The sequence below is a fragment of the Eptesicus fuscus genome, chromosome 22 (assembly GCF_027574615.1).
Source record: "Eptesicus fuscus isolate TK198812 chromosome 22, DD_ASM_mEF_20220401, whole genome shotgun sequence".
NCBI lineage: Eukaryota > Metazoa > Chordata > Mammalia > Chiroptera > Vespertilionidae > Eptesicus > Eptesicus fuscus.
Genome location: NC_072494.1, coordinates 29224582 through 29239441, shown reverse-complemented (window position 1 = coordinate 29239441; position 14860 = coordinate 29224582). Strand labels below are relative to the sequence as shown.

Sequence of the window (14860 nt, the reverse complement as noted above, 5' to 3'; positions counted from 1 at the left end):
CACAGCCAAATCCTCTCCCCTGCATACAGTCAGTTATTTAAAATCTGTGAATGGGACTAAAATTATTTCCACAGTCACCATTTTTCTGCAGATCTAAGGAGCAACTGCCTGGTAACCACTGGATACCGGGATTACTGCACTCCGTGCTAGTGAGCATTCTCTGTTCTGGCTCAGTAGCTGAAGGGACAATAATAATATCAATTATAGAATGAATAATACTTTTATTTATGTAGGATTTCATTTGATCCTCCAATAGCCCAGCAAGGTAGGAAGGTGTCCCCATGATGCAGGTGAGAAAATTGAGATGCTGAGCAAAGTTACTGTTCTGGGAAGCCATAGGGCTTCTGCTTTTTATTTTTTTTTATTTTTAAAAATTTTAACATTTTCAATTACAGGGGACATTCAATATTATATTAGTTTCAGGCATATAGAATAGTGGTTAGATTATGTAACTTATGAAGTGATTCCTCTTGTTAAGTCTAGTACCCATCTGACACCATACACATTTATTACAATATTATTGACTATATTTCCTAAGCTGTAGTTTACATTCCTGTGACTATTTTGGAACTACCAATTTGTACTTCTTAATCCCTTCTCTTTTTCACCCAGTCCCCTCAACAATTCCCCCCGCCCCTGGCAACCATCAGTTTACTCTTTGTATTTGAGTTTATTTCTATTTGGTTTGTTCATTTACTTTTTTTTTTGTTAGATTCCACATAAAAATGAAATCATACAATATTTGTCTTTCTCTAACTGATTCACATACCATAATACCCTTTAGGTCCATCAAGGTGTCACAAATGGCAAGATGTCATCCTTTTTTATGGCTGAGTAATATTCCATTGTGTATATGGACAACATCTTTATCCAATTGCCTATTTATGGACACTTGGATTGCCTCTATGTATTGGCTATTATAAATAATGCTGCAGTAAACACAGGGATTCTTTCTCTCTCTCTCTCTTCAAAACAAACAAAAATATAACAAACATTTTTTTCATTTTTTATTAGCAAAAGAAACAGTTGTTTGTTATAAATTTAAAAATTCCAACAACACAGACATATAACAAGAAAAAACGTGTCCTCCATTCCTACTCCTTAGTAGTAACTATTGTTAACATTGATGTGGATAGTCTTATATTCGTGTATACATTCTGCTCTACAATTTACTTTTTTCATTTAACATCTTTGCATGTTAGTACATGTAAATCTAGAACTAGTAAATTAGTATGCATGTAAGCCATGTAAAGAAACATTTTTAATTCTACAGTACTGTTTTAGAGAAATGCAATTTTATTATTTTATGAACAGGGGCTAACCAATGGAGCTAACAAAGTGTTTCCTGGTAGAGCTTTGGCTTCAGTTCATAAATTACCTTCACATCTGTCGTATCACTGTCATAACTGTCCTACGAGGTGGGTTATGATCCCCGTTTTATAGATGAGGAAATGGAGACTCAGGGAACAGAGGTGACTTAGGTTCACACAGTTAGTGTTTGAAGTAGGATTTTGGACGGCTGTGTCAGGACTGTTTATAAGCTTTTATTCTTACTAACAGATTTCATTCTTTGAGTACATGAGCCTTCATCTTCCTCATCCCCGTCTCCCTCCATCAGGTTTGTCTGGCAAAATCCCAGCCCTAGTTCATTCAACTCTCCTACCCTCCCATGCCTCACCTAGACAGCTCCAGCCCACTGGAGAAAAACATGGGCCACACTCAGTGCTCCCCAGAAGTCCTACAATCCCACACTTCCCACATCTGTCACCCTCCCTGTCTCCTAGCTGACAACTTTACCTTGCTCTTATCTTTCCACCTTCCAGCAACCAGAGTGATCTTTCTATAAACCAAGTTAAAATAATGATCATCATAGCAAATATTTGCTGGGTGCTAAGCATTAATACACTGAGTGGCCAGATTATTATGATCTCTAAATGCATAATAATCTGGCCACTCTGTGTGTGTGTGTGTGTGTATAAATTAGAGGCCCAGTGCATGAATTCGTGCATGGGTGGGGTCCGGCCAGCCTGGCCAGGGGGAGGGGACATGGACGGTTGGCCGGCCTGCCTGCTGGTCGAACTCCTGGTCGAGGGGACAATTTGCATATTAGCCTTTTATTATATAGGATATACACTGAGTGGCCAGATTATTATGCCACTCAGTGTATATTTAATTCTCACAACAATCCTGCATGGTAGGATTTATTATTATACGTGTTTTGCAGATGAGAAAACTTGGGGCAGAATACAATTAAATAACTTGTTCAAGGCCATACAGCTAGTAAATTAGGAGTAAATTTGATGAGTGATAATTGTGAGGGGCTCAAAATGGGGGTTGTTAGCTCCACCTTCCTAAAGTGATTGATTTTCCTTGCCCAGCACCTTTCAACTTCATGGTAATAGCCATGCCATTGACCCTATAATGAGTGAGTGTGTGAGGCACTGCATGAAGTGCTTTACACACATCTTTTATGGCAGTGGTCAGCAAACTCATTAGTCAACAGAGCCAAATATCAACAGTACAACGATTGAAATTTCTTTTGAGAGCCAAATTTTTTAAACTTCTTCTAATGCCACTTCTTCAAAATAGACTTGCCCAGGCCGTGGTATTTTGTGGAAGAGCCACACTCAAGGGGTCAAAGAGCCGCATGTGGCTTGAGAGCCGCAGTTTGCCGACCACGGTTTTATGGGATAGTCCTGTGAGTGGGTGGTATTAGCCCCATTTTACAGATGAGGAGACTGAGGCTTAGTGTATTAAGGCTGGTAAAGATGGGATATTTACTTTGGTCTTTGGGACTTCTAAGCCCAGATTTTCCCCACTGGACAGATTCTCAATGAGTGAGGGAAGAAGGGCTCTGAGGTTGCTTCAACACTCCCTTCTCTCAGAAGGGAAGTTAGTGGACCTACTGAGTCAGGGACTGGTGCCACTGGGCTGGGGCTGGAGTTGGCTCTTCCTTTTAGGGAAGTGGGAGACCTGGATGATGAGAGCGGAGTAACCCTCTCAGACAGTCAGAAGTGAGAACAGCACAGAGATGGCTGGCCTGGGGCAGGATAGGCCTCTGCTTCCTGGGTGAGGGGCAGGGAGGGAAACGGACAGTTCTATTTTTTCCCCCAGGCTTGGCAGCATGCCCAGGCTCTGCTGGCACTTAGGTGGCTTATGAGGTTCAGGTCACAGTGGAGCTATGCTGGATGTCCCTGGCAGCCATCAGCCTGCTGTGGGCAGAGAAGCTGGCTCTCCCAAATCTTTTCTCCACCTCACCTCAACTTAATAATAAGGACCATAGTTCACCCTTTTCTCACCTCCTGAGGATTCCTGTTTCGGTCTGTGGTCTTTGGAAATTACCACGAATCCCGTGGAGATCAGCGTCTTGCCATGACTTTGTCTCAGGGACTTTACACAAGCAGTCTCTCCCCTACCTGGAACCCATGCTCACCCACCCGCTCACACTCCCTTGCTCCCTCTATCACAGTTGACACTTAAGCAGCTATCACTTCTCAGCTTCAAGGTTAGATCTCCCTGACCAAGTCAGGGCCCCAGGCCTTTACTTTCAAAGTACCATAAGAGACTATTGCTTATGTGCTTATCACTTACCACTTATCACATTTGAAATGACATTTTCTGTGCTTATGTTTGATTAATCTCTGTCTTCCGAACTAAACTGTGAAATTAATCTATATATATAAAAAGCCAGCGAATGGGACGCCGGAAAGACCGGTCGCTATGACGCCCACTGCAGCCAGCGAACTGGCCCAATTGGGGGGTGAGGCTGGCCGACCAACCTCCCATGGCCCTTCCCCCAGCCACTGACCCCTGATCAGCCTCTCCTCCCCACAGCCCCTCCCCACGGCCAGCTCCGCCACCAATCAGCTCCACCATCCCAATCAGGGGCGAGGCCTGCTGGCCAATTGCCTGCAGCCCCTCCTCCCAGCTGGCCTGGCCCCAATCCACCCCAATTGGGGCCGGGTGGCCAGACCCCACCCATGCATGAATTCGTGAACTGGACCTCTGGTAATAATAATAAAGATCATGGTAAAGGTAACAGTGACAACAATAATACCAGCTGACATTTATTGAGTCTGTGTTCTGGGCACACTGCTAAACTTTTTCATGTGCTACTTGATTTAATTCTCACAACAACCCTGGGGATATGTACTGCTTTTATTCTCATTTCACAGATGGGTAAGTTGAGCTTATGTAACTTGCTTGGATTCACCCAGCTCCTTGGTGGAGTTGCTTGGCTCTGAACACAGGCTTCTTGACTCCAGGGCTTGCTTTAACCTCCATAAGGGCGGGGACTGTGTTTTAGCTCACCATTGGTTCCTGGAAAGAGACTCAGTGGAAATATAGTAATGTCTTGTGAAGTGAGTTATTGCTTTCTTGTGGGTTGATTCTCCTCTGGGTGTCCAATGGACATGAACTCCAGATTCTGCTTGGGATTGGGTAGTCCATCCCATCCACTCTGTTCAAGCACCTGTGCCCCATGGAGCTTTAGGGGTCACACTCCATTGAAGGCCCCGAGGCATCAGGAACAGCCCCTATAAGAATTCTTTTCCACCTCTAAGACTTACTCCTCCACTTTTCACTCCTTGGCCCTTTCCATCTCTCCTCTTTACCTGACTGCCCTGCGTTTGGAAGCAGGTGGGGTTTTGCCTGTGTATTTTCTTCCAGTAGTTTGCTGCTCTTCCTTTCTTCCCCACGTAGCTCATCCAGCATGGAGGGCAGGTCTTCGGGGAAATCCCTTGGGCATCTCTGGCAGATCTGAGCATTTGTCAGGCTTTCAGCTACTGACTCAAGATCCTGTTCCTACACATGGTGTTCCAGCATCCAGGTCTGTCACCAAATACGTCACTCAATCTTCAAGTCCAATGGGCCACCGCTGGATTAAAGTAATGCCGCAAAAAACCAGAGGGGTCAGAGCAGCCACCCAAATAAACTTCTCATGGCCTCTCATCGTTTCTGATGCAAACCAGGGTCTCTGGGTCAGTAGGATCTCCCATGATGCCCATGCTGGTGTGCCTGTGGGCCCTCCTGTCAAGGGCCTAATGGCAGGAGGCAGGTCTGACTGATGAGGGCTCAGGAGCACCTGCTGAACGTGGAGGGCATCTTTCCCTGAGCTGTTGGCTTATGTCTCGGGTTGGTGCTTCAGTCCAGTCTGGCTTGTTTAAGGCTTATTTGAGCATATTTCTGCCTCCTTTATTGAGAACCGAAAGGGCAGGACTCATGCCCATGTCATCCTCACTCTGCCCAGCACTGCCATTGACACATTGCTGCCTCATAGAATAGTGAAGGAGAGAATGTCAAGGGCTTGGTGTAGGAAGGTCCTGTGTGCATAGATAGATCCTTTAGAACAGTGGTCGGCAAACTGCGGCTCGCGAGCCACATGCGGCTCTTTGGCACCTTGAGTGTGGCTCTTCCACAAAATACCACGGCCTGGGCGAGTCTATTTTGAAGAAGTGGGGTTAGAAGAAGTTTAAATTTAAAAAATTTGGCTCTCAAAAGAAATTTCAATCGTTGTACTTGGCTCTGTTGATATTTGGCTCTGTTGACTAATCAGTTTGATATTTGGCTCTGTTGACTAATGAGTTTGCCGACCACTGCTTTAGAAGATGATTCTGGAGGAGTGGGAATGAAGGAGTGGGAAGATACCGGTGAGCTCAGGTGGGGATGGAGTGCAGAGCAGGGAGGAGCTGTGTTAGAATGAGGTGTTGGCCGGGAGTAGAGAGATGGAAGGGCCTTTTGAAAGGAAATCCCAGTTTCTTTTTCTCCTCTTTTCATTTCTTTCTCTTCCCTTTTCTCTCCCACTGTGTTTACCTTGGAATCTCTTTGGCTACTTAGTCCAACATAGACTGGCATCTGTTATATCACTTGGCTCCTGAAACGCATTCCCTATTTGGAATGGAGAATGAAGACAGGGAACAGCAGGGCAAAAAAAAAAAAAAAAAAAAAGGGGGGGGGATTAATTTGATGAGCACTTACTATGTGTCAGATACCACATTAGGCACTTAACATAGGTTGTCCCATTTCATTCACATAGCAATCCAAGGAGGTGGGTGTGGTTACCCCCATTTTAGAGATGAAAAGCCTGAGGCTCAGGTACGGTTAGTAACTCACTCAAGATCACTTGGCCAGTTAGTGGAGCTGATCTACACAGCCAGGTCTGATTCTAGAGCTGGGTTCAGGTCCCAGGTAGAAAACAGCAATCCTCTAGGACAGGTAGAGGAGAGAGGAATGGAGGCCTCCAAGTGGGTGGGACATATCTTCTCAGGGTTCAAAACATTTCAGGCTATCAATAGAAAAGGCTTTTCTAAACTCAGCCTGGCCTTCTCTTCACCCTCTTCTCGACCTTGGAGAGAAGGCTCTATCTGTGTTGAATTGTGCCTGTACTACAGTCATCCCACTGGGTACCTTGTCCTTAGTGTGAGAGACACATTCTCGTGCTGGACACAGGTGTGGTTCTGGGTCTGATTGACCTCATCCCTCTGGGTTCTGTCTGTCCCCACAAGGAAACCCACAGAGGCTGGTGCTCTGAGAACATCCTCTCCCCTCACCCTTGTCCCCAGCTCAAGTACGCTTTTCTTGGCATCGGAGAGTCAACAGGTGTGACCAAGTGTACAGAGACCTGGCATGCCAGGGCTGGCACTGCTGATGGCCTTCACTCACAAGAGATGGCAATTGCCACCTTCTGCAGGCTGCCCATCAAAACACATTGTTGCCTGGCACCTTCATAGGCTCCAACCAACTTGTGAGCAGGCACAGTGCCATCCCGGCAGATGGGCAGAGGGGTGGGGAGCAGCCCAAGCAGGCCCATCCTGGAGGTGCATAAAGTGGAGGTGGTGAGGGTTTGACTTCCAACTGAGGCTGTGTCAGGATGACTCCCTCCACCTCGGATGTAGAGGACGGGATTTAGAGGGGGATGGGGTCTATGGTTTAGACTACACCTAATTGGCTAAGGTTGTGTTTTTTTTTTTGGGGGGGGAGGGCATAACTTAGAACCCAGCAGAAGACTGTGACTTTGACTTTAATGGCTTTAAAGGGAATTTGGGAAATTGGGGGAAAACACTTTGAAGACAGGAGATGAAGGAGGACAGGAGAGGATTATAAAGAGATTTTTACATACTGTGTGACCCCTTTGCCAACCCGATCTCCACTACACCCAAGTATCCTAACAGCAGGCTAACAGAGCTCCCGCTGCCTCCAGGCCACGGCCAATCAGGTTGGGGTCAGGGCTGGAGGAGCCCTAGCCATGGGTGGTTGGTAGCTCAGGCGAGGGGCTCCCAGGAGGAAGGAAATAGACAGTGCTCCCATTGCCCAAGGAACGGTGTCATGATTTTGGAACTCAGCGGGTGATTGTCAGCACATCCAGGCATCCTGGAGGGCCATCTAGGCCTGGCCTGCAGAGTCCATGGGAAGGGCCATCCAAGTGGGTGACAGCCAAGCACAGGCTCCAAGAGGAGAGAGTGCACCTCAGAAAGAGTTTCTAGGCTGTTTGGGGTGACAGGGATGAAGGTGGCAGCAACGAATCCTGAAAGGAGGATGGACGGAATGCCAGGCTGGGAGCTTGGTCTTCACCTGTCAGGCAAGAGAGCCATGGACAGGGAGAGTGGAGGAGTGCTTGGATAAGAGCTTCCCCGAGAAACCTGGTGAAGGGGGTGATGGGCAAGAAGAGCCCGAGCCAGGAAGTCAGGGCCAGGGGTTTCTTTTCCCCGAAGGAGTGCAGGCAGGAGAGCCGAAAAGGAAAAGGGTGGGAAGGCCCACTAGGATACGCTGACGATGGGATACAGCCTTGATGGGAAGAGTGGAGGAAGAGAGCGATGGAGATAATGGAGGGAATGGAGAAAGGGAGGTCAGCAGGAGGCTCTGGTTTGATGGGCAGGTCTTTGAGCTGGGTTATTTTATAAACACGGTACATATTAGTTTGCACTATTTGTGGATAACTAAGAATTAACTTTCTGTAGCAGCTTATTATTCTCACAGGTAAAAGGTCCCTCCCCCCACACCCCCGCCCCCCCGCCCCAGGTCTGAGCTTCAGCTACCCCTTGTATTTCTGCCCAAAATACGTTTTTCACTTTTATGTGAGGTTGTTCTTGACCCAGCCTGTCTTCAAAGCCAGCCTCGTTTTCCCTGAAACCTTCTCTCCACTTCCACACGCCTTTTGGTTATCGTGTTGAAAAATGGACAGACTCTGCCAGTCTGAAATGACATGTGGGGTGGCTCTGTTTGTGGCCTACCTGGCAATTAGCCACACACCATTCTGTCTCTGCAATTTTACTGCAAAAGGAGAAAGCAGGCCAGTCACTGTCCTGGGGGAAGCTGAGGAGTAGCAGCGTTGAAAGCTGTGTGTCTGGAGGGTTGGTAATCAAGGCTGTCCCTGGACTGGCCCCAAAACTTCCGTGCAGGCTGATTCCTTTCCTTTCCCATGCCTCTCACCCCTTGCTCACATCTGTTCATTAAGAATGACAGAATCTATAAGATAATCTCTTCCCAGGGTAGCAAACAGGTTTCCCTTTCTCATGTTAACTTTGAAAGATGTACAGTGACCGCCTGGAGTATTGCCCTGGGAAAGACTTTAAAACTCTGGCTGGTCTCGGTGAGAGAGAGTGCTGTGATCCATTAGCAATGTCTGTTACGGGCGGAGAATAGAAAGTAGAGATGCCTGCTGCATAGCTGACATCTCTCATCATGATGCTTATAACCTGACTCTTGAGAGGTGTGAAAATCAAGGCTGAGAAACATTGTGACTTATTCAAGATAATAAAAGCTAACATGAAGGTTAGGAAGTATTCTAAATACTTCATATATGTAACTCATTTAATCCACACAATACCTCGTTGGTGCTCACCCTCATTTTACAGAGGAGGAAATAGGAAGCACAGAGAGGTTAAATGACTGCCCAAAGACACAGAGCAGGAAGAGGAGCCAGTGTTGAAATCCAGAGTCTGATTAAAGCTGCGTCCTTCAACTGCTGCCTTCTGCTCTGTGCGAATCCTTAATAGTGGGGCCCAGAGCCCAGGTCTTCTGGTTCCCAGCCCAGAGGTATTTTCTGCCATGGAAACATGATATGCTCCCCTGTGTTCAGTCAAATGCCTCAAAATTAGAAGGCAAACAAAGAATACCACTAAAAGAGGAACAAACACTTTATTTAGTATCGAGGGCATGCCAGGCACCGTGCTAGGAGCTGAGGAAGGGAAAATAAGTAAGTGCCACCCACGCACTGTCTTTAAGCTCACCCCTCAGAACAGAAACTGTCCATCGGAAGTCCCACTTCATTCACGAAGACTTTGCCTGCCACCGCCTGCCCTGATTTTGGGCTGGTCTACATTCCTGGGCAGCTGATAATGTTCTCCTCTTCTATATTCTAAGCACCATTGCCACCCCCAGGCATGGTTCATCCGATGGGTTAAGTTTACACAGAGGACATAGAGGTTGACACAGTAGAGTTCTACGTGGTGCCCTACTAGCCCTGAAAACTGTTTAGTGGCTTCACTTCATGGGGCTACTTTGCTTTGAGAAAGCCAATCAACTTAGGTCAGCAAGCTCCATCTGGAGGTTCATTGTATTAAATCCTCTTTAGACACTGGTTCTCTGGCTGTGTTATCAGTTAATTTATTTATACCTCATCTCTTTCCAGGAAGAATCTAAAGTGGCCATGTGCAATACAGTTAATGGAATAGAATAAAAAAATAGAAAATCTTGATTGAGACAAAGAAGAGAGAGCAAATATCGCCCGTCATATCAGTTAACACAGTGGTTGTGATGAAGCAGTAAGTTCCATGTTGTGCTTCCTGGCAGCCAGAGGAAGGTGGAAAGCAGATCAATTCATCTGTTATTATCAGAAAGGAGAAAGCACAGTAACTTCTCAGAGGGTCCCCGACTCATCTAAGTCAAGGGAGATGCTTGATCACACTTGGCTGTTGTGGTTTAATACAAAACATAATTGGTCTTTATTCCTGGTTCTTGGCACAGAGCTCCTAAAGCCCTTGGGATTTCCAGAGTGATAGGAAGAGTGCTTTTTGTTATTCATAATGAGGCTCTTTTGATTAGACCTGAGTTTATGCTAATAAGGGGACTTAAGGCCAAGCCTGCCACCAGAAAGACCAGGTGATTAGAGGGTCAGAATTTTTAGCTTCACCCACTGACCTCTGGCAGGGGCTGGGGTGGGGAGCTGGGAATTAAGCTCTATAAAAACTCCTGAACAAGGAGAGTTGATGAGCTTTCAGGTTTGTGGACATTGAGGTGCTGGGAGGGTGGTGGGCCTGGAAAGAGCATGGTGTGTGTGGGGGGCCTAACCCCCCAAACACCTTGCCCTCTGCATCTCTTCTACTTGGCTGTTTCTGCATTGTATCCTTTACAATAAACTGGTAAACAAAAGGAAAGTGCCTTCCTGGGTTCAGTGAGCGGTTCAAGCACATGACAAACCTCAGAGGGGCATGGAAAGCCTGGGTTGGTTGCCAAGTTGGACAGAGTATATGGAGTGTAGGTAACCTGGGGTTTCTACTCGCCATTGGTGTCTAATGTTTTTGGGGGCAGTTTTGTGTCCTTATCCTGTGGGTCTGCACAACCTCTGGGTAGCTAGTGTCAGATTGAAATGACTTGTAAGACACCTAGGCAGTGTCTGCAGAGAATGGTTCTGAGATGACTTGAGTCTGATTGGGGTGGATCCATCTGGGGCAAGGGAACCCAAGGGGTGGGGAGGGTGGCCACATCAGGGGGGATTTTAACTCCCAGGAGCTTCTCCCCTAGGACATTGGACGGTTACAAGGGACGCTCAGCTCCCTCCCAGGTTCTTAGTGGGAATGAATTAGTTCCTTTGGGAAATTCCTTGGTTCCCAGGCTTGGAGGGTTAATGAGTGTCTGCATGGTGAGGCACCTGAGCAGGAAGGAAATGGCAGCGCCTTGGCAGCTTGAAGAAGAAGTCTTGGGCCCAGCATCTCTTTCCACCCTGGATGTTTTAGGATTTTTTTATTATGACTCTTCCATTCTAGGACATGCTCTCCTGTTCTTGGTGTGAGAAACATGTCTCTTATTAGGGAATACAGAATCAGAGCTGGATGGAGAACTACAATGGGTTTAGGAGGACAGAGAAAACCTACCGAATGACCCCACCCAGGCCAAGTGAGGGTGCGTGTGACCGTGGGCTGTGGACAAAGAGTTTAATGGTGAAGAACTTCCTGGCGAAGGAAGTTTTTAAAAGGAGATAAGAAAACAACTTCATAGAAACAGTGAGACTTGAAGTGGCCTTTTGGGGAATGGTAGGGTTTAGACGGCTGTAAAGACGAGTAAAGGTGTTTTGGAGTGAGGGAACAGCTTGAGCGGAGGTGTGAGGTAGGAATGAGTATTCCGTGAGGAGGGATCGCAGGAAAATGACAGTACCTACCCAGTGTGAGTTCATTCTGTGCAACAGCCACTGTTCCAGATTCCTGCCTGAAAGCTTGCATTCTACTGGAGGGGACAGACATGAGAGGAAGCAGCAACATAAAATGCTCATGGATGATTACAGAGGTCAGGAAGGAAATGGGGTGCTGTGATAGAGAGTAATGGGTTGTAGTTTGCAAAGTGCTCTCTTACCCACTATTTAATCCACATCACGACTCTTTGATGGAGGCAGGGCAGATATTATTGTCCCCATGTCACAGATAAGGGGACTCAACTTTGAGGTGACACACCAAAGGACAGCCCTCATATTTAACACAGGATAGCAATGCACACACACACTCAGAAAGGAGGAGGAGGAGTTGGAGAAAGAAAAAGAAATAAGGGAGAAAAGATGAGTAGAGGAGGAGGGTAAAAGGAGAAGGAGGAGGAGAGAGAAGGATGAGAATTGAAGTTTAATGAAAACACATGTCACATAAGGTTAGGTGGGAGGATGGACTGACAGAGGCCTTGGGGGAGTGAAGGGAAGGGAATCCTTCATCCACAGGAGGACCAGAGGAGGGCAGGGATGGTGCCTGGACCGGGGACGGCAGAGTGAGGTCAGGGAGGCAGAGAGGACAGTCTCCAGGAGATCCCCGGGCTAGGACAGCAGCATAAGCAGTGTTAGTCCACTGATGACTAGGGTGCACTGCCTAGAAAATCTTCTCTTAAGGACTTTAAGGGTATGGCTTTTAATTTTAAGTTTTGTTGATAGGCAGGGTTTGTCAGAAGGATCAATGCCTCTAGTAACACCCCTCCCCTGTCCTCTTTGTGGGTTTCAGCAGCAGCAATAGGAATGTGACCTTGGGCCAGTCCCTGACTCTCCAAACCTCAGTTTCCTCATCTGAATCAAAGGAGGCCAGCATGGCACTCCTGGCACTGGGTGTGAGCATCACGAAGCACCCGCCTGAGCCTTTGACTATGCCTCAGGCTGTTCCCAGCTTCACCACACCCAGGTTTGCTTCCACTTAAGCTCCTGGGTGTTCAGGTGAGAACAGAGAGGATAGCGGACATGGGGGTGCACAGTGGCACGCAAGAGCCTGAGGTCACGGTTGTTTTCCCATGAAAGGATTCTGATTGTATGCCAAGTTATCACTTAAATAAACAGGTCTCATTTCTTAAAGTTCCATTTTAGGACCTATGGCACCAAAGCCCTAGTGTTGCCCAGTCTAGGGTCATGGCCAGAAGCCATGGGAGACACTTGCATAGATGCTATGAAGTGAAATGCATGGGCAGTATTATGGCATCCGATTCAGGGGAAGAAACACTATAAATATATTTTTTCATTTGTTTCTTATGAAATCCACTCATAAGAGATCTTTACCTCAAGTAGCTAAACACATTATCTTCTTAATAGGCTTTTTCCCTGTTCCTAACACGTAGGCCACTCACTTTGGAGAGGTCCTCCATTTGGAAGAAAGCCATTAAAGGACATTAATTGAGATCATTTCAATATGTTAATCCACCGTTTCCTCTCCCGGTGCATCCTGAGACGAGGACTCCAGCTCGCCTCCCACTCTGTATGCGCCAGACCTCCACACCCGAGGCTTATCACAAGCAATTATCTTACCCAAATAAAAAATGAAAATGGAAAAGTTAAATAAATAACGGGACATCTTGATGGAATCGCAGTAATGCTCGTCTTGGTTAACATTAGCCCTGACTTTTGGACAGCGAGATTTGTTAATGCGTGTGTCCTTTGTTTAGGCATCTCTCTCTGTAAATCTCATGACTTTCCAAAGTGATGGATGGCAGCCATCCCTGCTCTCCCTACAAATATGTTCTCCGGGAAAACGGAGGAAGCAAATGGACACTGTCGTCCTGACCTAAGTACTGCTTAGAAGGGGGTGTGGGGGGAACCCTCCACATGGGTTTCACCTAACGATTAATGTGGTTTTCACCACAACCGGCAGAGCTTTCTGTTGTTCCTTGCTTTCCTGCAATGTATGGAGCTCTGCATACCTGTGTCAGTCAAGTTCAATGAACTTGAACGGGAACCTGTACCTAGGGGTAGCAGTTAGGATGACCCGGCCTGGCCTGTGGCAGTAAAGAACCCTAAACCTTGGGAGTTAACACAGCAGATGTTTCAGTCCTTCATGCCAAGCCCGCTGTGGTTTGTCACAGTAGTTGCCCTGCAGATGCTCTGGAGTCCTGGACTGCTCTGACCTCCTGGCATTCTCCACGCCAATGTGCAAAGGCTTCCCCCATGGTCTCAGCAGGGGAAGAAGCCTGGAGATTCAGGCACCGATGATGATGCTTTGGCAAGGAAGTGACAGGCCGTTTCTGTTCACATTTCATTGGCCAGAGCTGGTCACATGGCAGCCCAACCACAGGAGGGTGGGAAAGTGCACCGGGAAGTCAATGAGCACTCGATGACAGTGAACCCGAGTGAGGTCGAACTCTTCAGGAGCTTTTGACCTCTGACAGTTGTTTCTCTCTGCCCATCCCTGTCTAACTGGGCGTCTTAACCCAGGTGTCAGCCATCTGGGAATTCTTGTGTCCTACCAACTTATGAAGTCACCATTCATTCACTCATCCATCCATCTATCCATTCATTTATTTAGAAATATATTTGACTTATAACATTGTGTGATTTAAGATGTACAGCATGTTGATTTGTATTGTAATGTGATTGGTAATAGCACCTCCATCACATAATTTCTTTGTGTGGTGGGAATAATTAAGATCTAATCTTAGCAAGTTTGATGATTGTAATACAATATTGTTATCTATAGTCACTATACTGTGCATTAGGTCTCCAGGACTTTTAAAAAATCTATTAGCTGCAAATATGTACCCTTCTATTATGCAATTAAATATGTATATAAATTATATGTGTCATTTAAAAATAGACTATTTTTAGAACAGTTTTAGATTATATCAGCGATTTTCAACCTTTTTCGACTCATGGCACACATAAACTAATTAATAAAATTCTACAGCACACCAAAAATACATTTTTTTTTCTGATCTGTCAAAAAAACAACCAGGTATAGTTTGATTGATTGTGATGAAAATTATGCAGGTCCCTCAAGAACATAGTGTTCAATAGTAAAGTGCTTCAGGCGCCTATACTTAGATATAAGGATTTCTGATATCTAGAATTAGCCAATCAGACACAATCTTATTAAGTGACGTGGCCAATAGGATGCAACTCTTTTATATGACCTATTTATGTATGTTCAAGATAGGACATTCATACCTCAATGGTTGTGTTCGCTGTGTCATTTTTTTATTTGACATTATCAACATCCCTCACAGAGTGATACATTTGTTAGAACTAATGAACCTATATTGCCACATCATTATCATCCAAACTCCCTAGTTCACATTCTGGTTCACTCTTGGTGTTGAATAGTCTATGGGTTTGGACAAATGTGTAATGACATATATCTGTTGTTATAATATCATCCTATATAATAAAAGGCTAATATGCAAATCGACCGAACGG

At 46.0% G+C, this 14860-nt stretch overlaps 2 long non-coding RNA genes across 2 annotated transcripts in view; both read left to right on the top strand.

Annotated features, from left to right (window-relative positions):
* The window catches only part of LOC129147853 (uncharacterized), a 262892-nt gene that overhangs the window by 78912 nt on the left and 169120 nt on the right, over nucleotides 1-14860 (top strand). The gene's annotated exons all lie outside the window — the stretch shown is intronic.
* On the top strand, nucleotides 11410-13030 carry LOC129147852 (uncharacterized). The gene is made up of 3 exons (XR_008555069.1): nucleotides 11410-11499; nucleotides 12192-12397; nucleotides 12793-13030. It is a non-coding gene; the product is annotated as an uncharacterized LOC129147852 (long non-coding RNA).